Source organism: Osmia lignaria, unplaced genomic scaffold (genome assembly GCF_051020975.1).
Source record: "Osmia lignaria lignaria isolate PbOS001 unplaced genomic scaffold, iyOsmLign1 scaffold0006, whole genome shotgun sequence".
Classification (NCBI taxonomy): Eukaryota; Metazoa; Arthropoda; class Insecta; order Hymenoptera; family Megachilidae; genus Osmia; species Osmia lignaria.
Genome location: NW_027478163.1, coordinates 20,546,528 through 20,573,493, shown reverse-complemented (window position 1 = coordinate 20,573,493; position 26,966 = coordinate 20,546,528).

Genomic DNA, 26,966 nt, shown 5'->3' with positions numbered 1-26,966 from the left:
GAAATATGTCCGTCAGGCCCCTTCCCTTGAGATAAATCTGCAAATATCTCGGAAACGAAGCGAGCTACGGGAAAATGTTAAGAGACCTTTTTTGTAGAGAATTATATTTCCCACAATTTAGGTTCTATGATATTTTTTGATCAGAAGCGTAGTTTTCGAGATATATCGAGATATTTAAAAGATCCGAAGCCGCACCAACATAATAGAGATACAGAAACACCGTGGCCCCTTTCTTTGAGATAACTCTGCACCATTGCGAGCTGCAAATGCCACTTCCAGCTTAGCTGTGCAGAAGAAGACCAACAAGAAGAAGAAATATCCCGAAATATGTCCGTCAGGCCCCTTCCCTTGAGATAAATCTGCATATATCTCGGAAACGAAGCGAGCTATGGCAAAATGTTAAGAGACCTTTTTGGTAGAGAATGAAGTTTCCTACTTTTTATGTTCTATGATATTTTTTGATCAGATGCGTAGTTCTCGAGATATATCAGGATATTTAAAAGTTCCGAAGCCGCACCAACATAATAGAGATACAGAAACACCGTGGCCCCTTTCTTTCAGATAACTCTGCACTATTGCGAGCTGTAAATGCCACTTCCAGCTTAGCTGTGCAGAAGAAGAACAACAAGAAGGAGAAATATCTCGAAATATGTCCGTCAGGCCCGTTCCCTTGAGATAAATCTGCAAATATCTCGGAAACGAAGCGAGCTATGGCAAAATGTTAAGAGACCTTTTTTGTAGAGAATTAAGTTTCCTACTTTTTATGTTCTATGATATTTTTTGATCAGATGCGTAGTGCTCGAGATATATCAAGATATCTAAAAGTTCCGAAGCCGCACCAACATAATAGAGATACAGAAACACCGTGGCCCCTTTCTTCGAGATAACTCTGCACTATTGCGAGCTGCAAATGCCACTTCCAGCTTAGCTGTGCAGAAGAAGAACAACAAGAAGAAGAAATATCTCGAAAAATGTCCGTCAGGCCCCGTCCCTTGAGATAAATCTGCAAATATCTCGGAAACGAAGCGAGCTATGGCAAAATGTTAAGAGACCTTATTTGTAGAGAATTAAGTTTCCTACTTTTTATGTTCTATGATATTTTTTGATCAGATGCGTAGTTCTCGAGATATATCAAGATATATAAAAGTTCAGAAGCCGCACCAACATAATAGAGATACAGAAACACCGTGGCCCCTTTCTTTGAGATAACTCTGCGCTATTGCGAGCTGGAAATGCCACTTCCAGTTTAGCTGTGCAGAAGAAGAACAACAAGAAGAGGAAATATCTCGAAATATGTCCGTCAGGCCCCTTCCCTTGAGATAAATCTGCAAATATCTCGGAAACGAAGCGAGCTATGGCAAAATGTTAAGAGACCTTTTTTGTAGAGAATTATGTTTCCTACAATTTATGTTCTATGATATTTTTTGATCAGAAGCGTAGTTTTCGAGATATATCGAGATATTTAAAAGATCCGAAGCTGCACCAACATAATAGAGATACAGAAACACCGTGGCCCCTTTCTTTGAGATAACTCTGCACCATTGCGAGCTGCAAATGCCACTTCCAGCTTAGCTGTGCAGAAGAAGACCAACAAGAAGAAGAAATATCTCGAAATATGTCCGTCAGGCCCCTTCCCTTGAGATAAATCTGCAAATATCTCGGAAACGAAGCGAGCTATGGCAAAATGTTAAGAGACCTTATTTGTAGAGAATTAAGTTTCCTACTTTTTATGTTCTATGATATTATTTGATCAGATGCGTAGTTCTCGAGATATATCAAGATATTTAAAAGTTCCGAAGCCGCACCAACATAATAGAGATACAGAAACACCGTGGCCCCTTTCTTTCAGATAACTCTGCACTATTGCGAGCTGGAAATGCCACTTCCTGTTTAGCTGTGCAGAAGAAGAACAACAAGAAGAAGAAATATCCCGAAATATGTCCGTCAGGCCCCTTCCCTTGAGATAAATCTGCATATATCTCGGAAACGAAGCGAGCTATGGCAAAATGTTTAGAGACCTTTTTGGTAGAGAATGAAGTTTCCTACTTTTTATGTTCTATGATATTATTTGATCAGATGCGTAGTTCTCGAGATATATCAAGATATTTAAAAGTTCCGAAGCCGCACCAACATAATAGAGATACAGAAACACCGTGGCCCCTTTCTTTGAGATAACTCTGCACTATTGCGAGCTGCAAATGCCACTTCCAGCTTAGCTGTGCAGAAGAAGAACAACAAGAAGAAGAAATATCTCGAAATATGTCCGTCAGGCCCATTCCCTTGAGATAAATCTGCAAATATCTCGGAAACGAAGCGAGCTATGGCAAAATGTTAAGCGACTTTATTTGTAGAGAATTAAGTTTCCTACTTTTTACGTTCTATGATATTTTTTGATCAGATGCGTAGTTCTCGAGATATATCAAGATATCTAAAAGTTCCGAAGCCGCACCAACATAATAGAGATACAGAAACACCGTGGCCCCTTTCTTCGAGATAACTCTGCACTATTGCGAGCTGCAAATGCCACTTCCAGCTTAGCTGTGCAGAAGAAGACCAACAAGAAGAAGAAATATCTCGAAATATGTCCGTCAGGCCCCTTCCCTTGAGATAAATCTGCAAATATCTCGGAAACGAAGCGAGCTATGGCAAAATGTTAAGAGACCTTATTTGTGGAGAATTAAGTTTCCTACTTTTTATGTTCTATGATATTATTTGATCAGATGCGTAGTTCTCGAGATATATCAAGATATTTAAAAGTTCCGAAGCCGCACCAACATAATAGAGATACAGAAACACCGTGGCCCCTTTCTTTGAGATAACTCTGCACTATTGCGAGCTGCAAATGCCACTTCCAGCTTAGCTGTGCAGAAGAAGAACAACAAGAAGAAGAAATATCTCGAAAAATGTCCGTCAGGCCCCTTCCCTTGAGATAAATCTGCAAATATCTCGGAAACGAAGCGAGCTATGGCAAAATGGTAAGAGACCTTTTTTGTAGAGAATTAAGTTTCCTACTTTTTATGTTCTATGATATTTTTTGATCAGATGCGTAGTTCTCGAGATATATCAAGATATCTAAAAGTTCCGAAGCCGCACCAACATAATAGAGATACAGAAACACCGTGGCCCCTTTCTTCGAGATAACTCTGCACTATTGCGAGCTGCAAATGCCACTTCCAGCTCAGCTGTGCAGAAGAAGAACAACAAGAAGAAGAAATATCTCGAAAAATGTCCGTCAGGCCCCTTCCCTTGAGATAAATCTGCAAATATCTCCGAAACGAAGCGAGCTATGGCAAAATGTTAAGAGACCTTATTTGTAGAGAATTAAGTTTCCTACTTTTTATGTTCTATGATATTTTTTGATCAGATGCGTAGTTCTCGAGATATATCAAGATATTTAAAAGTTCCGAAGCCGCACCAACATAATAGAGATACAGAAACACCGTGGCCCCTTTCTTTCAGATAACTCTGCACTATTGCGAGCTGGAAATGCCACTTCCTGTTTAGCTGTGCAGAAGAAGAACAACAAGAAGAAGAAATATCTCGAAATATGTCCGTCAGGCCCCTTCCCTTGAGATAAATCTGCAAATATCTCGGAAACGAAGCGAACTATGGCAAAATGTTAAGAGACCTTTTTTGTTGAGAATTAAGTTTCCTACTTTTTGTGTTCCGTGATATTTTTTGATCAGATGCGTAGTTCTCGAGATATATCAAGATATTTAAAAGTTCCGAAGCCGCACCAACATAATAGAGATACAGAAACACCGTGGCCCCTTTCTTTGAGATAACTCTGCACTATTGCGAGCTGTAAATGCCACGTCCAGCTTAGCTGTGCAGAAGAAGAACAACAAGAAGAAGAAATATCTCGAAATATGTCCGTCAGGCCCCTTCCCTCGAGATAAATCTGCAAATATCTCGGAAACGAAGCGAGCTATGGCAAAATGTTAAGAGACCTTTTTTGGAGAGAATTAAGTTTCCTACTTTTTATGTTCTATGATATTTTTTGATCAGATGCGTAGTTCTCGAGATATATCAAGATATCTAAAAGTTCCGAAGCCGCACCAACATAATAGAGATACAGAAACACCGAGGCCCCTTTCTTCGAGATAACTCTGCACTATTGCGAGCTGCAAATGCCACTTCCAGCTTAGCTGTGCAGAAGAAGACCAACAAGAAGAAGAAATATCTCGAAATATGTCCGTCAGGCCCCTTCCCTTGAGATAAATCTGCAAATATCTCGGAAACGAAGCGAGCTATGGCAAAATGTTAAGAGACCTTATTTGTGGAGAATTAAGTTTCCGACTTTTTATGTTCTATGATATTATTTGATCAGATGCGTAGTTCTCGAGATATATCAAGATATTTAAAAGTTCCGAAGCCGCACCAACATAATAGAGATACAGAAACACCGTGGCCCCTTTCTTTGAGATAACTCTGCACTATTGCGAGCTGCAAATGCCACTTCCAGCTTAGCTGTGCAGAAGAAGAACAACAAGAAGAAGAAATATCTCGAAAAATGTCCGTCAGGCCCCTTCCCTTGAGATAAATCTGCAAATATCTCGGAAACGAAGCAAGCTATGGCAAAATGTTGAGAGACCTTTTTTGTAGAGAATTAAGTTTCCTACTTTTTATGTTCTATGATATTTTTTGAGCAGATGCGTAGTTCTCGAGATATATCAAGATATTTAAAAGTTCCGAAGCCGCACCAACATAATAGAGATACAGAAACACCGTGGCCCCTTTCTTTGAGATAACTCTGCAGTATTGCGAGCTGCAAATGCCACTTCCAGCTTAGCTGTGCAGAAGAAGAACAACAAGAAGAAGAAATATCTCGAAAAATGTCCGTCAGGCCCCTTCCCTTGAGATAAATCTGCAAATATCTCGGAAACGAAGCAAGCTATGGCAAAATGTTGAGAGACCTTTTTTGTAGAGAATTAAGTTTCCTACTTTTTATGTTCTATGATATTTTTTGAGCAGATGCGTAGTTCTCGAGATATATCAAGATATCTAAAAGTTCCGAAGCCGCACCAACATAATAGAGATACAGAAACACCGTGGCCCCTTTCTTCGAGATAACTCTGCACTATTGCGAGCTGCAAATGCCACTTCCAGCTTAGCTGTGCAGAAGAAGAACAACAAGAAGAACAAATATCTCGAAAAATGTCCGTCAGGCCCCTTCCCTTGAGATAAATCTGCAAATATCTCGGAAACGAAGCGAGCTATGGCAAAACGTTAAGAGACCTTATTTGTAGAGAATTAAGTTTCCTACTTTTTATGTTCTATGATATTTTTTGATCAGATGCGTAGTTCTCGAGATATATCAAGATATATAAAAGTTCCGAAGCCGCACCAACATAATAGAGATACAGAAACACCGTGGCCCCTTTCTTTGAGATAACTCTGCGCTATTGCGAGCTGGAAATGCCACTTCCAGTTTAGCTGTGCAGAAGAAGAACAACAAGAAGAGGAAATATCTCGAAATATGTCCGTCAGGCCCCTTCCCTTGAGATAAATCTGCAAATATCTCGGAAACGAAGCGAGCTATGGCAAAATGTTAAGAGACCTTATTTGTAGAGAATTAAGTTTCCTACTTTTTATGTTCTATGATATTATTTGATCAGATGCGTAGTTCTCGAGATATATCAAGATATTTAAAAGTTCCGAAGCCGCACCAACATAATAGAGATACAGAAACACCGTGGCCCCTTTCTTTCAGATAACTCTGCACTATTGCGAGCTGGAAATGCCACTTCCTGTTTAGCTGTGCAGAAGAAGAACAACAAGAAGAAGAAATATCCCGAAATATGTCCGTCAGGCCCCTTCCCTTGAGATAAATCTGCATATATCTCGGAAACGAAGCGAGCTATGGCAAAATGTTAAGAGACCTTTTTGGTAGAGAATGAAGTTTCCTACTTTTTATGTTCTATGATATTTTTTGATCAGATGCGTAGTTCTCGAGATATATCAAGATATTTAAAAGTTCCGAAGCCGCACCAACATAATAGAGATACAGAAACACCGTGGCCCCTTTCTTTGAGATAACTCTGCACTATTGCGAGCTGCAAATGCCACTTCCAGCTTAGCTGTGCAGAAGAAGACCAACAAGAAGAAGAAATATCTCGAAATATGTCCGTCAGGCCCCTTCCCTTGAGATAAATCTGCAAATATCTCGGAAACGAAGCGAGCTATGGCAAAATGTTAAGAGACCTTATTTGTAGAGAATTAAGTTTCCTACTTTTTATGTTCTATGATATTTTTTGATCGGATGCGTAGCTCTCGACATATATCAAGATATTTAAAAGTTCCGAAGCCGCACCAACATAATAGAGATACAGAAACACCGTGGCCCCTTTCTTTGAGATAACTCTGCACTATTGCGAGCTGCAAATGCCACTTCCAGCTTAGCTGTGCAGAAGAAGACCAACAAGAAGAAGAAATATCTCGAAATATGTCCGTCAGGCCCCTTCCCTTGAGATAAATCTGCAAATATCTCGGAAACGAAGCGAGCTATGGCAAAATGTTAAGAGACCTTATTTGTAGAGAATTAAGTTTCCTACTTTTTATGTTCTATGATATTTTTTGATCAGATGCGTAGTTCTCGAGATATATCAAGATATTTAAAAGTTCCGAAGCCGCACCAACATAATAGAGATACAGAAACACCGTGGCCCCTTTCTTTGAGATAACTCTGCACTATTGCGAGCTGTAAATGCCAAGTCCAGCTTAGCTGTGCAGAAGAAGAACAACAAGAAGAAGAAATATCTCGAAATATGTCCGTCAGGCCCCTTCCCTCGAGATAAATCTGCAAATATCTCGGAAACGAAGCGAGCTATGGCAAAATGTTAAGAGACCTTTTTTGTAGAGAATTAAGTTTTCTCCTTTTTATGTTCTATGATATTTTTTGATCGGATGCGTAACTCTCGACATATATCAAGATATTTAAAAGTTCCGAAGCCGCACCAACATAATAGAGATACAGAAACACCGTGGCCCCTTTCTTTGAGATAACTCTGCACTATTGCGAGCTGCAAATGCCACTTCCAGCTTAGCTGTGCAGAAGAAGACCAACAAGAAGAAGAAATATCTCGAAATATGTCCGTCAGGCCCCTTCCCTTGAGATAAATCTGCAAATATCTCGGAAACGAAGCGAGCTATGGCAAAATGTTAAGAGACCTTATTTGTGGAGAATTAAGTTTCCTACTTTTTATGTTGTATGATATTATTTGATCAGATGCGTAGTTCTCGAGATATATCAAGATATTTAAAAGTTCCGAAGCCGCACCAACATAATAGAGATACAGAAACACCGTGGCCCCTTTCTTTGAGATAACTCTGCACTATTGCGAGCTGCAAATGCCACTTCCAGCTTAGCTGTGCAGAAGAAGAACAACAAGAAGAAGAAATATCTCGAAATATGTCCGTCAGGCCCCTTCCCTTGAGATAAATCTGCAAATATCTCGGAAAGGAAGCGAGCTATGGCAAAATGTTAAGCGACTTTATTTGTAGAGAATTAAGTTTCCTACTTTTTACGTTCTATGATATTTTTTGATCAGATGCGTAGTTCTCGAGATATATCAAGATATTTTAAAGTTCCGAAGCCGCACCAACATAATAGTGATACAGAAACACCGTGGCCCCTTTCTTTGAGATAACTCTGCACTACTGCGAGCTGGAAATGCCACTTCCAGTTTAGCTGTGCAGAAGAAGAACAACAAGAAGAAGAAATATCTCGAAATATGTCCGTCAGGCCCCTTCCCTTGAGATAAATCTGCAAATATCTCGGAAACGAAGCGAGCTATGGCAAAATGTTAAGCGACTTTATTTGTAGAGAATTAAGTTTCCTACTTTTTACGTTCTATGATATTTTTTGCTCAGATGCGTAGTTCTCGAGATATATCAAGATATTTTAAAGTTCCGAAGCCGCACCAACATAATAGAGATACAGAAACACCGTGGCCCCTTTCTTTGAGATAACTCTGCACTACTGCGAGCTGGAAATGCCACTTCCAGTTTAGCTGTGCAGAAGAAGAACAACAAGAAGAAGAAATATCTCGAAATATGTCCGTCAGGCCCCTTCCCTTGAGATAAATCTGCAAATATCTCGGAAACGAAGCGAGCTACGGCAAAATGTTAAGAGACATTTTTTGTAGAAAATTAGGTTTCCTACTTTTTATGTTCTATGATATTTTTTGATCAGATGCGTAGTTCTCGAGATATATCAAGATATTTAAAAGTTCCGAAGCCGCACCAACATAATAGAGATACAGAAACACCGTGGCCCCTTTCTTTGAGATAACTCTGCACTATTGCGAGCTGTAAATGCCACGTCCAGCTTAGCTGTGCAGAAGAAGAACAACAAGAAGAAGAAATATCTCGAAATATGTCCGTCAGGCCCCTTCCCTCGAGATAAATCTGCAAATATCTCGGAAACGAAGCGAGCTATGGCAAAATGTTAAGAGACCTTTTTTGTAGAGAATTAAGTTTCCTACTTTTTATGTTCTATGATATTTTTTGATCGGATGCGTAGCTCTCGAGATATATCAAAATATTTAAAAGTTCCGAAGCCGCACCAACATAATAGAGATACAGAAACACCGTGGCCCCTTTCTTTGAGATAACTCTGCACTATTGCGAGCTGCAAATGCCACTTCCAGCTTAGCTGTGCAGAAGAAGAACAACAAGAAGAAGAAATATCTCGAAATATGTCCGTCAGGCCCCTTCCCTTGAGATAAATCTGCAAATATCTCGGAAACGAAGCGAGCTATGGCAAAATGTTAAGCGACTTTATTTGTAGAGAATTAAGTTTCCTACTTTTTACGTTCTATGATATTTTTCGATCAGATGCGTAGTTCTCGAGATATATCAAGATATTTAAAAGTTCCGAAGCCGCACCAACATAATAGAGATACAGAAACACCGTGGCCCCTTTCTTTGAGATAACTCTGCACTAGTGCGAGCCGCAAATGCCACTTCCAGCTTAGCTGTGCAGAAGAAGAACAACAAGAAGAAGAAATATCTCGAAATATGTCCGTCAGACCCCTTCCCTTGAGATAAATCTGCAAATATCTCGGAAACGAAGCGAGCTACGGCAAAATGTTAAGAGACCTTTTTTGTAGAAAATTAGGTTTCCTACTTTTTATGTTCTATGATATTTTTTGATCAGATGCGTAGTTCTCGAGATATATCAAGATATTTAAAAGTTCCGAAGCCGCACCAACATAATAGAGATACAGAAACACCGTGGCCCCTTTCTTTGCGATAACTCTGCACTATTGCGAGCTGGAAATGCCACTTCCAGTTTAGCTGTGCAGAAGAAGAACAACAAGAAGAAGAAATATCTCGAAATATGTCCGTCAGGCCCCTTCCCTTGAGATAAATCTGCAAATATCTCGGAAACGAAGCGAGCTATGGCAAAATGTTAAGACACCTTTTTTGTTGAGAATTAAGTTTCCTACTTTTTATGTTCCATGATATTTTTTGATCAGATGCGTAGTTCTCGAGATATATCAAGATATTTAAAAGTTCCGAAGCCGCACCAACATAATAGAGATACAGAAACACCGTGGCCCCTTTCTTTGAGATAACTCTGCACTATTGCGAGCTGTAAATGCCACGTCCAGCTTAGCTGTGCAGAAGAAGAACAACAAGAAGAAGAAATATCTCGAAATATGTCCGTCAGGCCCCTTCCCTCGAGATAAATCTGCAAATATCTCGGAAACGAAGCGAGCTATGGCAAAATGTTAAGAGACCTTTTTTGTAGAGAATTAAGTTTCCTACTTTTTATGTTCTATGATATTTTTTGATCGGATGCGTAGCTCTCGAGATATATCAAAATATTTAAAAGTTCCGAAGCCGCACCAACATAATAGAGATACAGAAACACCGTGGCCCCTTTCTTTGAGATAACTCTGCACTATTGCGAGCTGCAAATGCCACTTCCAGCTTAGCTGTGCAGAAGAAGAACAACAAGAAGAAGAAATATCTCGAAATATGTCCGTCAGGCCCCTTCCCTTGAGATAAATCTGCAAATATCTCGGAAACGAAGCGAGCTATGGCAAAATGTTAAGACACCTTTTCTGTAGAGAATTATGTTTCCTACTTTTTATGTTCTATGATATTTTTTGATCAGATGCGTAGTTCTCGAGATATATCAAGATATTTAAAAGTTCTGAATCTGCACCAACATAATAGAGATACAGAAACACCGTGGCCCCTTTCTTTGAGATAACTCTGCACTAGTGCGAGCCGCAAATGCCACTTCCAGCTTAGCTGTGCAGAAGAAGAACAACAAGAAGAAGAAATATCTGGAAATATGTCCGTTAGGCCCCTTCCCTTGAGATAAATCTGCAAATATCTCGGAAACGAAGTGAGCTATGGCAAAATGTTAAGAGACCTTTTTTGTAGAGAATTAAGTTTCCTACTTTTTATGTTCTATGATATTTTTTGATCAGATGCGTAGTTCTCGAGATATATCAAGATATTTAAAAGTTCCGAAGCCGCACCAACATAATAGAGATACAGAAACACCGTGGCCCCTTTCTTTGAGATAACTCTGTACTATTGCGAGCTGGAAATGCCACTTCCAGTTTAGCTGTGCAGAAGAAGAACAACAAGAAGAAGAAATATCTCGAAATATGTCCGTTAGGCCCCTTCCCTTGAGATAAATCTGCAAATATCTCGGAAACGAAGCGAGCTATCGCAAAATGTTAAGAGACGTTTTTTGTAGAGAATTATGTTTCCTACAATTTATGTTCTATGATATTTTTTGATCAGAAGCGTAGTTTTCGAGATATATCGAGATATTTAAAAGTTCCGAAGCAGCACCAAAATAATAGAGATACAGAAATACCGTGGCCCCTCTCTTTGAGATAACTCTGCACTATTGCGAGCTGGAAATGCCACTTCCAGTTTAGCTGTGCAGAAGAAGAACAACAAGAAGAAGAAATATCTCGAAATGTGTCCGTCAGGCCCCTTCCCTTGATATAAATCTGCAAATATCTCGGAAACGAAGAGAGCTATGGCAAAATGTTAAGAGACCTTTTTTGTAGAGAATTAAGTTTCCTACTTTTTACGTTCTATGGTATTTTTTGATCAGATGCGTAGTTCTCGAGATATATCAAGATATTTAAAAGTTCCGAAGCCGCACCAACATAATAGAGATACAGAAACACCGTGGCCCCTTTCTTTGAGATAACTCTGTACTATTGCGAGCTGGAAATGCCACTTCCAGTTTAGCTGTGCAGAAGAAGAACAACAAGAAGAAGAAATATCTCGAAATATGTCCGTCAGGCCCCTTCCCTTGAGATAAATCTGCAAATATCTCGGAAACGAAGCGAGCTATGGCAAAATGTTAAGACACCTTTTCTGTAGAGAATTATGTTTCCTACTTTTTATGTTCTATGATATTTTTTGATCAGATGCGTAGTTCTCGAGATATATCAAGATATTTAAAAGTTCTGAATCTGCACCAACATAATAGAGATACAGAAACACCGTGGCCCCTTTCTTTGAGATAACTCTGCACTAGTGCGAGCCGCAAATGCCACTTCCAGCTTAGCTGTGCAGAAGAAGAACAACAAGAAGAAGAAATATCTGGAAATATGTCCGTTAGGCCCCTTCCCTTGAGATAAATCTGCAAATATCTCGGAAACGAAGTGAGCTATGGCAAAATGTTAAGAGACCTTTTTTGTAGAGAATTAAGTTTCCTACTTTTTATGTTCTATGATATTTTTTGATCAGATGCGTAGTTCTCGAGATATATCAAGATATTTAAAAGTTCCGAAGCCGCACCAACATAATAGAGATACAGAAACACCGTGGCCCCTTTCTTTGAGATAACTCTGTACTATTGCGAGCTGGAAATGCCACTTCCAGTTTAGCTGTGCAGAAGAAGAACAACAAGAAGAAGAAATATCTCGAAATATGTCCGTTAGGCCCCTTCCCTTGAGATAAATCTGCAAATATCTCGGAAACGAAGCGAGCTATCGCAAAATGTTAAGAGACGTTTTTTGTAGAGAATTATGTTTCCTACAATTTATGTTCTATGATATTTTTTGATCAGAAGCGTAGTTTTCGAGATATATCGAGATATTTAAAAGTTCCGAAGCAGCACCAAAATAATAGAGATACAGAAATACCGTGGCCCCTCTCTTTGAGATAACTCTGCACTATTGCGAGCTGGAAATGCCACTTCCAGTTTAGCTGTGCAGAAGAAGAACAACAAGAAGAAGAAATATCTCGAAATGTGTCCGTCAGGCCCCTTCCCTTGATATAAATCTGCAAATATCTCGGAAACGAAGAGAGCTATGGCAAAATGTTAAGAGACCTTTTTTGTAGAGAATTAAGTTTCCTACTTTTTACGTTCTATGGTATTTTTTGATCAGATGCGTAGTTCTCGAGATATATCAAGATATTTAAAAGTTCCGAAGCCGCACCAACATAATAGAGATACAGAAACACCGTGGCCCCTTTCTTTGAGATAACTCTGTACTATTGCGAGCTGGAAATGCCACTTCCAGTTTAGCTGTGCAGAAGAAGAACAACAAGAAGAAGAAATATCTCGAAATATGTCCGTTAGGCCCCTTCCCTTGAGATAAATCTGCAAATATCTCGGAAACGAAGCGAGCTATGGCAAAATGTTAAGAGACGTTTTTTGTAGAGAATTATGTTTCCTACAATTTATGTTCTATGATATTTTTTGATCAGATGCGTAGTTCTCGAGATATATCAAGATATTTAAAAGTTCCGAAGCCGCACCAACATAATAGAGATACAGAAACACCGTGGCCCCTTTCTTTGAGATAACTCTGCACTATTGCGAGCTGCAAATGCCACTTCCAGCTTAGCTGTGCAGAAGAAGAACAACAAGAAGAAGAAATATCTCGAAATATGTCCGTCAGGCCCCTTCCCTTGAGATAAATCTGCAAATATCTCGGAAACGAAGCGAGCTATGGCAAAATGTTAAGACACCTTTTCTGTAGAGAATTATGTTTCCTACTTTTTATGTTCTATGATATTTTTTGATCAGATGCGTAGTTCTCGAGATATATCAAGATATTTAAAAGTTCTGAATCTGCACCAACATAATAGAGATACAGAAACACCGTGGCCCCTTTCTTTGAGATAACTCTGCACTAGTGCGAGCCGCAAGTGCCACTTCCAGCTTAGCTGTGCAGAAGAAGAACAACAAGAAGAAGAAATATCTCGAAATATGTCCGTTAGGCCCCTTCCCTTGAGATAAATCTGCAAATATCTCGGAAACGAAGCGAGCTATGGCAAAATGTTAAGAGACGTTTTTTGTAGAGAATTATGTTTCCTACAATTTATGTTCTATGATATTTTTTGATCAGATGCGTAGTTCTCGAGATATATCAAGATATTTAAAAGTTCCGAAGCCGCACCAACATAATAGAGATACAGAAACACCGTGGCCCCTTTCTTTGAGATAACTCTGCACTATTGCGAGCTGCAAATGCCACTTCCAGCTTAGCTGTGCAGAAGAAGAACAACAAGAAGAAGAAATATCTCGAAATATGTCCGTCAGGCCCCTTCCCTTGAGATAAATCTGCAAATATCTCGGAAACGAAGCGAGCTATGGCAAAATGTTAAGAGACCTTTTTTGTAGAGAATTAAGTTTCCTACTTTTTGTCTTCTATGATATTTTCTGATCAGATTCGTAGTTCTCGAGATATATCAAGATATTTAAAAGTTCCGAAGCCGCACCAACATAATAGAGATACAGAAACACCGTGGCCCCTCTCTTTGAGATAACTCTGCACAATTGCGAGCTGCAAATGCCACTTCCAGCTTAGCTGTGCAGAAGAAGAACAACAAGAAGAAGAAATATCTCGAAATATGTCCGTCAGGCCCCTTCCCTTGAGATAAATCGGCAAGTATCTCGGAAACGAAGCGAGCTATGGCAAAATGTTGAGAGACCTTTTTTGTAGAGAATTAAGTTTCCTACTTTTTATGTTCTATGATATTTTTTGATCAGATGCGTAGATCTCGAGATATATCAAGATATTTAAAAGTTCCGAAGCCGCACCAACATAATAGAGATACAGAAACACCGTGGCCCCTTTCTTTGAGATAACTCTGCACTATTGCGAGCTGCAAATGCCACTTCCAGCTTAGCTGTGCAGAAGAAGAACAACAAGAAGAAGAAATATCTCGAAATATGTCCGTCAGGCCCCTTCCCTTGAGATAAATCTGCAAATATCTCGGAAACGAAGCGAGCTATGGCAAAATGTTAAGAGACCTTTTCTGTAGAGAATTATGTTTCCTACTTTTTATGCTCTATGATATTTTTTGATCAGATGCGTAGTTCTCGAGATATATCAAGATATTTAAAAGTTCTGAATCTGCACCAACATAATAGAGATACAGAAACACCGTGGCCCCTTTCTTTGAGATAACTCTGCACTAGTGCGAGCCGCAAATGCCACTTCCAGCTTAGCTGTGCAGAAGAAGAACAACAAGAAGAAGAAATATCTGGAAATATGTCCGTTAGGCCCCTTCCCTTGAGATAAATCTGCAAATATCTCGGAAACGAAGCGAGCTATGGCAAAATGTTGAGAGACCTTTTTTGTAGAGAATTAGGTTTCCTACTATTTATGTTCTATGATATTTTTGGATCAGTTGCGTAGTTCTCGAGATATATCAAGATATTTAAAAGTTCCGAAGCCGCACCAACATAATAGAGATACAGAAACACCGTGGCCCCTTTCTTTGAGATAACTCTGCACTAGTGCGAGCCGCAAATGCCACTTCCAGCTTAGCTGTGCAGAAGAAGAACAACAAGAAGAAGAAATATCTCGAAATATGTCCGTCAGGCCACTTCCCTTGAGATAAATCTGCAAATATCTCGGAAACGAAGCGAGCTATGGCAAAATGTTAAGAGACCTTTTTTGTATGGAATTATGTTTCCTACTTTTTATGTTCTATGATATTTTTTGATCAGATGCGTAGTTCTCGAGAGATATCAAGATATTTAAAAGTTCCGAAGCCGCACCAACATAATAGAGATACAGAAACACCGTGGCCCCTTTCTTTGAGATAACTCTGCACTATTGCGAGCTGCAAATGCCACTTCCAGCATAGCGTGCAGAAGAAGAACAACAAGAAGAAGAAATATCTCGAAATGTGTCCGTCAGGCCCCTTCCCTTGAGATAAATCTGCAAATATCTCGGAAACGAAGAGAGCTATGGCAAAATGTTAAGAGACCTTTTTTGTAGAGAATTAAGTTTCCTACTTTTTATGTTCTATGATATTTTTTGATCAGATGCGTAGTTCTCGAGATATATCAAGATATTTAAAAGTTCCGAAGCCGCACCAACATAATAGAGATACAGAAACACCGTGGCCCCTTTCTTTGCGATAACTCTGCACTATTGCGAGCTGCAAATGCCACTTCCAAGCTAGCTGTGCAGAAGAAGAACAACAAGAAGAAGAAATATCTCGAAATATGTCCGTCAGGCCCCTTCCCTTGAGATAAATCTGCAAATATCTCGGAAACGAAGAGAGCTATGGCAAAATGTTGAGAGACCTTTTTTGTAGAGAATTAAGTTTTCTACTTTTTATCTTGTATGATATTTTCTGATCAGATTCGTAGTTCTCGAGATATATCAAGATATTTAAAAGTTCAGAAGCCGCACCAACATAATAGAGATACAGAAACACCGTGGCCCCTTTCTTTGAGATAACTCTGCACTAGTGCGAGCCGCAAATGCCACTTCCAGCTTAGCTGTGCAGAAGAAGAACAACAAGAAGAAGAAATATCTGGAAATATGTCCGTTAGGCCCCTTCCCTTGAGATAAATCTGCAAATATCTCGGAAACGAAGCGAGCTATGGCAAAATGTTGAGAGACCTTTTTTGTAGAGAATTAAGTTTCCTACTTTTTATGTTCTATGATATTTTTTGATCAGATGCGTAGATCTCGAGATATATCAAGATATTTAAAAGTTCCGAAGCCGCACCAACATAATAGAGATACAGAAACACCGTGGCCCCTTTCTTTGAGATAACTCTGCACTATTGCGAGCTGCAAATGCCACTTCCAGCTTAGCTGTGCAGAAGAAGAACAACAAGAAGAAGAAATATCTCGAAACATGTCCGTCAGGCCCCTTCCCTTGAGATAAATCTGCAAATATCTCGGAAACGAAGCGAGCTATGGCAAAATGTTAAGAGACCTTTTCTGTAGAGAATTATGTTTCCTACTTTTTATGTTCTATGATATTTTTTGATCAGATGCGTAGTTCTCGAGATATATCAAGATATTTAAAAGTTCTGAATCTGCACCAACATAATAGAGATACAGAAACACCGTGGCCCCTTTCTTTGAGATAACTCTGCACTAGTGCGAGCCGCAAATGCCACTTCCAGCTTAGCTGTGCAGAAGAAGAACAACAAGAAGAAGAAATATCTGGAAATATGTCCGTTAGGCCCCTTCCCTTGAGATAAATCTGCAAATATCTCGGAAACGAAGCGAGCTATGGCAAAATGTTGAGAGACCTTTTTTGTATGGAATTATGTTTCCTACTTTTTATGTTCTATGATATTTTTTGATCAGATGCGTAGTTCTCGAGAGATATCAAGATATTTAAAAGTTCCGAAGCCGCACCAACATAATAGAGATACAGAAACACCGTGGCCCCTTTCTTTGAGATAACTCTGCACTATTGCGAGCTGCAAATGCCACTTCCAGCATAGCGTGCAGAAGAAGAACAACAAGAAGAAGAAATATCTCGAAATGTGTCCGTCAGGCCCCTTCCCTTGAGATAAATCTGCAAATATCTCGGAAACGAAGCGAGCTATGGCAAAATGTTAAGAGACGTTTTTTGTAGAGAATTATGTTTCCTACAATTTATGTTCTATGATATTTTTTGATCAGAAGCGTAGTTTTCGAGATATATCGAGATATTTAAAAGTTCCGAAGCAGCACCAACATAATAGAGATACAGAAATACCGTGGCCCCTCTCTTTGAGATAACTCTGCACTATTGCGAGCTGGAAATGCCACTTCCAGTTTAGCTGTGCAGAAGAAGAACAACAAGAAGAAGAAATATCTCGAAATGTGTCCGTCAGGCCCCTTCCCTTGATATAAATCTGCAAATATCTCGGAAACGAAGAGAGCTATGGCAAAATGTTAAGAGACCTTTTTTGTAGAGAATTAAGTTTCCTACTTTTTACGTTCTATGATATTTTTTGATCAGATGCGTAGTTCTCGAGATATATCAAGATATTTAAAAGTTCCGAAGCCGCACCAACATAATAGAGATACAGAAACACCGTGGCCCCTTTCTTTGAGATAACTCTGTACTATTGCGAGCTGGAAATGCCACTTCCAGTTTAGCTGTGCAGAAGAAGAACAACAAGAAGAAGAAATATCTCGAAATATGTCCGTTAGGCCCCTTCCCTTGAGATAAATCTGCAAATATCTCGGAAACGAAGCGAGCTATGGCAAAATGTTGAGAGACCTTTTTTGTAGAGAATTAGGTTTCCTACTATTTATGTTCTATGATATTTTTGGATCAGTTGCGTAGTTCTCGAGATATATCAAGATATTTAAAAGTTCCGAAGCCGCACCAACATAATAGAGATACAGAAACACCGTGGCCCCTTTCTTTGAGATAACTCTGCACTAGTGCGAGCCGCAAATGCCACTTCCAGCTTAGCTGTGCAGAAGAAGAACAACAAGAAGAAGAAATATCTCGAAATATGTCCGTTAGGCCCCTGCCCTTGAGATAAATCTGCAAATATCTCGGAAACGAAGAGAGCTATGGCAAAATGTTAAGAGACCTTTTTTGTAGAGAATTAAGTTTTCTACTTTTTATGTTCTATGATATTTTTTGATCAGATGCGTAGTTCTCGAGATATATCAAGATATTTAAAAGTTCCGAAGCCGCACCAACATAATAGAGATACAGAAACACCGTGGCCCCTTTCTTTGAGATAACTCTGTACTATTGCGAGCTGGAAATGCCACTTCCAGTTTAGCTGTGCAGAAGAAGAACAACAAGAAGAAGAAATATCTCGAAATATGTCCGTTAGGCCCCTTCCCTTGAGATAAATCTGCAAATATCTCGGAAACGAAGCGAGCTATGGCAAAATGTTAAGAGACGTTTTTTGTAGAGAATTATGTTTCCTACAATTTATGTTCTATGATATTTTTTGATCAGATGCGTAGTTCTCGAGATATATCAAGATATTTAAAAGTTCCGAAGCCGCACCAACATAATAGAGATACAGAAACACCGTGGCCCCTTTCTTTCAGATAACTATGCACTATTGCGAGCTGTAAATGCCACTTCCAGCTTAGCAGTGCAGAAGAAGAACAACAAGAAGAAGAAATATCTCGAAATATGTCCGTCAGGCCCCTTCCCTTGAGATAAATCTGCAAATATCTCGGAAACGAAGCGAGCTATGGCAAAATGTTAAGAGACGTTTTTTGTAGAGAATTATGTTTCCTACAATTTATGTTCTATGATATTTTTTGATCAGAAGCGTAGTTTTCGAGATATATCGGGATATTTAAAAGTTCCGAAGCAGCACCAACATAATAGAGATACAGAAACACCGTGGCCCCTTTCTTTGAGATAACTCTGCACTAGTGCGAGCCGCAAATGCCACTTCCAGCTTAGCTGTGCAGAAGAAGAACAACAAGAAGAAGAAATATCTCGAAATATGTCCGTTAGGCCCCTTCCCTTGAGATAAATCTTCAAATATCTCGGAAACGAAGCGAGCTATGGCAAAATGTTAAGAGACCTTTTTTGTAGAGAATTATGTTTCCTACAATTTATGTTCTATGATATTTTTTGATCAGAAGCGTAGTTTTCGACATATATCGAGATATTTAAAAGTTCCGAAGCCGCACCAACATAATAGAGATACAGAAACACCGTGGCCCCTTTCTTTGAGATAACTCTGCACTATTGCGAGCTGCAAATGCCACTTCCAGCTTAGCTGTGCAGAGGAAGAACAACAAGAAGAAGAAATATCTCGAAATATGTCCGTCAGGCCAGTTCCTTTGAGCTGAATCTGCAAATATCTCGGAAACGAAGCGAGCTATGGCAAAATGTTAAGAGACGTTTTTTGTAGAGAATTATGTTTCCTACAATTTATGTTCTATGATATTTTTTGATCAGAAGCGTAGTTTTCGAGATATATCGAGATATTTAAAAGTTCCGAAGCCGCACCAACATAATAGGGATACAGAAACACCGTGGCCCCTTTCTTTGAGATAACTCTGCACTAGTGCGAGCCGCAAATGCCACTTCCAGCTTAGCTGTGCAGAAGAAGTACAACAAGAAGAAGAAATATCTCGAAATATGTCCGTCAGGCCCCTTCCCTTGAGATAAATCTGCAAATATCTCGGAAACGAAGCGAGCTATGGCAAAATGTTAAGAGACCTTTTGTGTAGAGAATTAAGTTTCCTACTTTTTATGTTCTATGATATTTTTTGATCAGATGCGTAGTTCTCGAGATATATCAAGATATTTAAAAGTTCCGAAGCCGCACCAACATAATAGAGATACAGAAACACCGTGGCCCCTCTCTTTGAGATAACTCTGCACTATTGCGAGCTGGAAATGCCACTTCCAGTTTAGCTGTGCAGAAGAAGAACAACAAGAAGAAGAAATATCTCGAAATATGTCCGTTAGGCCCCTTCCCTTGAGATAAATCTGCAAATATCTCGGAAACGAAGCGAGCTATGGCAAAATGTTAAGAGACCTTTTTTGTAGAGAATTAAGTTTCCTACTTTTTATGTTCTATGATATTTTTTGATCAGATGCGTAGTTCTCGAGATATATCAAGATATTTAAAAGTTCCGAAGCCGCACCAACATAATAGAGATACAGAAACACCGTGGCCCCTTTCTTTGAGATAACTCTGCACTATTGCGAGCTGTAAATGCCACTTCCAGCTTAGCTGTGCAGAAGAAGAACAACAAGAAGAAGACATATCTCGAAATATGTCCGTTAGGCCCCTTCCCTTGAGATGAATCTGCAAATATCTCGGAAACGAAGCGAGCTATGGCAAAATGTTTAGAGACCTTTTTTGTAGAGAATTAAGTTTCCTACTTTTTGTCTTCTATGATATTTTCTGATCAGATTCGTAGTTCTCGAGATATATCAAGATATTTAAAAGTTCCGAAGCCGCACCAACATAATAGAGATACAGAAACACCGTGGCCCCTCTCTTTGAGATAACTCTGCACTAGTGCGAGCCGCAAATGCCACTTCCAGCTTAGCTGTGCAGAAGAAGTACAACAAGACGAAGAAATATCTCGAAATATGTCCGTCAGGCCCCTTCCCTTGAGATAAATCTGCAAATATCTCGGAAACGAAGCGAGCTATGGCAAAATGTTAAGAGACCGTTTTGTAGAGAATTAAGTTTCCTACTTTTTATGTTCTATGATATTTTTTGATCAGATGCGTAGTTCTCGAGATATATCAAGATATTTAAAAGTTCCGAAGCCGCACCAACATAATAGAGATACAGAAACACCGTGGCCCCTCTCTTTGAGATAACTCTGCACTATTGCGAGCTGGAAATGCCACTTCCAGTTTAGCTGTGCAGAAGAAGAACAACAAGAAGAAGAAATATCTCGAAATATGTCCGTTAGGCCCCTTCCCTTGAGATAAATCTGCAAATATCTCGGAAACGAAGCGAGCTATGGCAAAATGTTAAGAGACCTCTTTTGTAGAGAATTAAGTTTCCTACTTTTTATGTTCTATGATATTTTTTGATCAGATGCGTAGTTCTCGAGATATATCAAGATATTTAAAAGTTCCGAAGCCGCACCAACATAATAGAGATGCAGAAACACCGTGGCCCCTTTCTTGGAGATAACTCTGCACTATTGCGAGCTGTAAATGCCACTTCCAGCTTAGCTGTGCAGAAGAAGAACAACAAGAAGAAGACATATCTCGAAATATGTCCGTCAGGCCCCTTCCCTTGAGATATATCTGCAAATATCTCGGAAACGAAGCGAGCTATGGCAAAATGTTAAGAGACCTTTTTTGTAGAGAATTAAGTTTCCTACTTTTTATGTTCTATGATATTTTTTGATCAGATGCGTAGTTCTCGAGATATATCAAGATATTTAAAAGTTCCGAAGCCGCACCAACATAATAGAGATACAGAAACACCGTGGCCCCTTTCTTTGAGATAACTCTGCACTATTGCGAGCTGCAAATGCCACTTCCAGCTTAGCTGTGCAGAGGAAGAACAACAAGAAGAAGAAATATCTCGAAATATGTCCGTCAGGCCAGTTCCTTTGAGCTGAATCTGCAAATATCTCGGAAACGAAGCGAGCTATGGCAAAATGTTAAGAGACGTTTTTTGTAGAGAATTATGTTTCCTACAATTTATGTTCTATGATATTTTTTGATCAGAAGCGTAGTTTTCGAGATATATCGAGATTTTTAAAAGTTCCGAAGCCGCACCAACATAATAGAGATACAGAAACACCGTGGCCCCTTTCTTTGAGATAACTCAGCAGTATTGCGAGCTGTAAATGCCACTTCCAGCTTAGCTGTGCAGGAGAAGAACAACAAGAAGAAGAAATATCTCGAAATATGTCCGTCAGGCCCCTTCCCTTGAGATATATCTGCAAATATCTCGGAAACGAAGCGAGCTATGGCAAAATGTTAAGCGACCTTTTTTGTAGAGAATTATGTTTCCTACAATTTATGTTCTATGATATTTTTTGATCAGAAGCGTAGTTTTCGAGATATATCGAGATATTTAAAAGTTCCAAAGCCGCACCAACATAATAGAGATACAGAAACACCGTGGCCCCTTTCTTTGAGATAACTCTGCACTAGTGCGAGCCGCAAATGCTACTTCCAGCTTAGCTGTGCAGAAGAAGAACAACAAGAAGAAGAAATATCTCGAAATATGTCCGTTAGGCCAGTTCCTTTGAGCTGAATCTGCAAATATCTCGGAAACGAAGCGAGCTATGGCAAAATGTTAAGAGACGTTTTTTGTAGAGAATTATGTTTCCTACAATTTATGTTCTATGATATTTTTTGATCAGAAGCGTAGTTTTCGAGATATATCGAGATATTTGAAAGTTCCGAAGCCGCACCAACATAATAGGGATACAGAAACACCGTGGCCCCTTTCTTTGAGATAACTCTGCACTAGTGCGAGCCGCAAATGCCACTTCCAGCTTAGCTGTGCAGAAGAAGAACAACAAGAAGAAGAAATATCTCGAAATATGTCCGTCAGGCCCCTTCCCTTGAGATAAATCTGCAAATATCTCGGAAACGAAGCGAGCTATGGCAAAATGTTAAGAGACCTTTTTTGTAGAGAATTAAGTTTCCTACTTTTTATGTTCTATGATATTTTTTGATCAGATGCGTAGTTCTCGAGATATATCAAGATATTTAAAAGTTCCGAAGCCGCACCAACATAATAGAGATACAGAAACACCGTGGCCCCTTTCTTTGAGATAACTCTGCACTATTGCGAGCTGTAAATGCCACTTCCAGCTTAGCTGTGCAAAAGAAGAACAACAAGAAGAAGAAATATCTCGAAATATGTCCGTCAGGCCCCTTCCCTTGAGATAAATCTGCAAATATCTCGGAAACGAAGCCAGCTATGGCAAAATGTTGAGAGACCTTTTTTGTAGAGAATTAAGTTTCCTACTTTTTATGTTCTATGATATTTTTTGATCAGATGCGTAGATCTCGAGATATATCAAGATATTTAAAAGTTCCGAAGCCGCACCAACATAATAGAGATACAGAAACACCGTGGCCCCTTTCTTTGAGATAACTCTGCACTATTGCGAGCTGCAAATGCCACTTCCAGCTTAGCTGTGCAGAAGAAGAACAACAAGAAGAAGAAATATCTCGAAACATGTCCGTCAGGCCCCTTCCCTTGAGATAAATCTGCAAATATCTCGGAAACGAAGCGAGCTATGGCAAAATGTTAAGAGACCTTTTCTGTAGAGAATTATGTTTCCTACTTTTTATGTTCTATGATATTTTTTGATCAGATGCGTAGTTCTCGAGATATATCAAGATATTTAAAAGTTCTGAATCTGCACCAACATAATAGAGATACAGAAACACCGTGGCCCCTTTCTTTGAGATAACTCTGCACTAGTGCGAGCCGCAAATGCCACTTCCAGCTTAGCTGTGCAGAAGAAGAACAACAAGAAGAAGAAATATCTGGAAATATGTCCGTTAGGCCCCTTCCCTTGAGATAAATCTGCAAATATCTCGGAAACGAAGCGAGCTATGGCAAAATGTTGAGAGACCTTTTTTGTATGGAATTATGTTTCCTACTTTTTATGTTCTATGATATTTTTTGATCAGATGCGTAGTTCTCGAGAGATATCAAGATATTTAAAAGTTCCGAAGCCGCACCAACATAATAGAGATACAGAAACACCGTGGCCCCTTTCTTTGAGATAACTCTGCACTATTGCGAGCTGCAAATGCCACTTCCAGCATAGCGTGCAGAAGAAGAACAACAAGAAGAAGAAATATCTCGAAATGTGTCCGTCAGGCCCCTTCCCTTGAGATAAATCTGCAAATATCTCGGAAACGAAGCGAGCTATGGCAAAATGTTAAGAGACGTTTTTTGTAGAGAATTATGTTTCCTACAATTTATGTTCTATGATATTTTTTGATCAGAAGCGTAGTTTTCGAGATATATCGAGATATTTAAAAGTTCCGAAGCAGCACCAACATAATAGAGATACAGAAATACCGTGGCCCCTCTCTTTGAGATAACTCTGCACTATTGCGAGCTGGAAATGCCACTTCCAGTTTAGCTGTGCAGAAGAAGAACAACAAGAAGAAGAAATATCTCGAAATGTGTCCGTCAGGCCCCTTCCCTTGATATAAATCTGCAAATATCTCGGAAACGAAGAGAGCTATGGCAAAATGTTAAGAGACCTTTTTTGTAGAGAATTAAGTTTCCTACTTTTTACGTTCTATGATATTTTTTGATCAGATGCGTAGTTCTCGAGATATATCAAGATATTTAAAAGTTCCGAAGCCGCACCAACATAATAGAGATACAGAAACACCGTGGCCCCTTTCTTTGAGATAACTCTGTACTATTGCGAGCTGGAAATGCCACTTCCAGTTTAGCTGTGCAGAAGAAGAACAACAAGAAGAAGAAATATCTCGAAATATGTCCGTTAGGCCCCTTCCCTTGAGATAAATCTGCAAATATCTCGGAAACGAAGCGAGCTATGGCAAAATGTTGAGAGACCTTTTTTGTAGAGAATTAGGTTTCCTACTATTTATGTTCTATGATATTTTTGGATCAGTTGCGTAGTTCTCGAGATATATCAAGATATTTAAAAGTTCCGAAGCCGCACCAACATAATAGAGATACAGAAACACCGTGGCCCCTTTCTTTGAGATAACTCTGCACTAGTGCGAGCCGCAAATGCCACTTCCAGCTTAGCTGTGCAGAAGAAGAACAACAAGAAGAAGAAATATCTCGAAATATGTCCGTTAGGCCCCTGCCCTTGAGATAAATCTGCAAATATCTCGGAAACGAAGAGAGCTATGGCAAAATGTTAAGAGACCTTTTTTGTAGAGAATTAAGTTTTCTACTTTTTATGTTCTATGATATTTTTTGATCAGATGCGTAGTTCTCGAGATATATCAAGATATTTAAAAGTTCCGAAGCCGCACCAACATAATAGAGATACAGAAACACCGTGGCCCCTTTCTTTGAGATAACTCTGTACTATTGCGAGCTGGAAATGCCACTTCCAGTTTAGCTGTGCAGAAGAAGAACAACAAGAAGAAGAAATATCTCGAAATATGTCCGTTAGGCCCCTTCCCTTGAGATAAATCTGCAAATATCTCGGAAACGAAGCGAGCTATGGCAAAATGTTAAGAGACGTTTTTTGTAGAGAATTATGTTTCCTACAATTTATGTTCTATGATATTTTTTGATCAGATGCGTAGTTCTCGAGATATATCAAGATATTTAAAAGTTCCGAAGCCGCACCAACATAATAGAGATACAGAAACACCGTGGCCCCTTTCTTTCAGATAACTATGCACTATTGCGAGCTGTAAATGCCACTTCCAGCTTAGCTGTGCAGAAGAAGAACAACAAGAAGAAGAAATATCTCGAAATATGTCCGTCAGGCCCCTTCCCTTGAGATAAATCTGCAAATATCTCGGAAACGAAGCGAGCTATGGCAAAATGTTAAGAGACGTTTTTTGTAGAGAATTATGTTTCCTACAATTTATGTTCTATGATATTTTTTGATCAGAAGCGTAGTTTTCGAGATATATCGGGATATTTAAAAGTTCCGAAGCAGCACCAACATAATAGAGATACAGAAACACCGTGGCCCCTTTCTTTGAGATAACTCTGCACTAGTGCGAGCCGCAAATGCCACTTCCAGCTTAGCTGTGCAGAAGAAGAACAACAAGAAGAAGAAATATCTCGAAATATGTCCGTTAGGCCCCTTCCCTTGAGATAAATCTTCAAATATCTCGGAAACGAAGCGAGCTATGGCAAAATGTTAAGAGACCTTTTTTGTAGAGAATTATGTTTCCTACAATTTATGTTCTATGATATTTTTTGATCAGAAGCGTAGTTTTCGACATATATCGAGATATTTAAAAGTTCCGAAGCCGCACCAACATAATAGAGATACAGAAACACCGTGGCCCCTTTCTTTGAGATAACTCTGCACTATTGCGAGCTGCAAATGCCACTTCCAGCTTAGCTGTGCAGAGGAAGAACAACAAGAAGAAGAAATATCTCGAAATATGTCCGTCAGGCCAGTTCCTTTGAGCTGAATCTGCAAATATCTCGGAAACGAAGCGAGCTATGGCAAAATGTTAAGAGACGTTTTTTGTAGAGAATTATGTTTCCTACAATTTATGTTCTATGATATTTTTTGATCAGAAGCGTAGTTTTCGAGATATATCGAGATATTTAAAAGTTCCGAAGCCGCACCAACATAATAGGGATACAGAAACACCGTGGCCCCTTTCTTTGAGATAACTCTGCACTAGTGCGAGCCGCAAATGCCACTTCCAGCTTAGCTGTGCAGAAGAAGTACAACAAGAAGAAGAAATATCTCGAAATATGTCCGTCAGGCCCCTTCCCTTGAGATAAATCTGCAAATATCTCGGAAACGAAGCGAGCTATGGCAAAATGTTAAGAGACCTTTTGTGTAGAGAATTAAGTTTCCTACTTTTTATGTTCTATGATATTTTTTGATCAGATGCGTAGTTCTCGAGATATATCAAGATATTTAAAAGTTCCGAAGCCGCACCAACATAATAGAGATACAGAAACACCGTGGCCCCTCTCTTTGAGATAACTCTGCACTATTGCGAGCTGGAAATGCCACTTCCAGTTTAGCTGTGCAGAAGAAGAACAACAAGAAGAAGAAATATCTCGAAATATGTCCGTTAGGCCCCTTCCCTTGAGATAAATCTGCAAATATCTCGGAAACGAAGCGAGCTATGGCAAAATGTTAAGAGACCTTTTTTGTAGAGAATTAAGTTTCCTACTTTTTATGTTCTATGATATTTTTTGATCAGATGCGTAGTTCTCGAGATATATCAAGATATTTAAAAGTTCCGAAGCCGCACCAACATAATAGAGATACAGAAACACCGTGGCCCCTTTCTTTGAGATAACTCTGCACTATTGCGAGCTGTAAATGCCACTTCCAGCTTAGCTGTGCAGAAGAAGAACAACAAGAAGAAGACATATCTCGAAATATGTCCGTCAGGCCCCTTCCCTTGAGATATATCTGCAAATATCTCGGAAACGAAGCGAGCTATGGCAAAATGTTAAGAGACCTTTTTTGTAGAGAATTATGTTTCCTACAATTTATGTTCTATGATATTTTTTGATCAGAAGCGTAGTTTTCGAGATATATCGAGATATTTAAAAGTTCCGAAGCCGCACCAACATAATAGGGATACAGAAACACCGTGGCCCCTTTCTTTGAGATAAC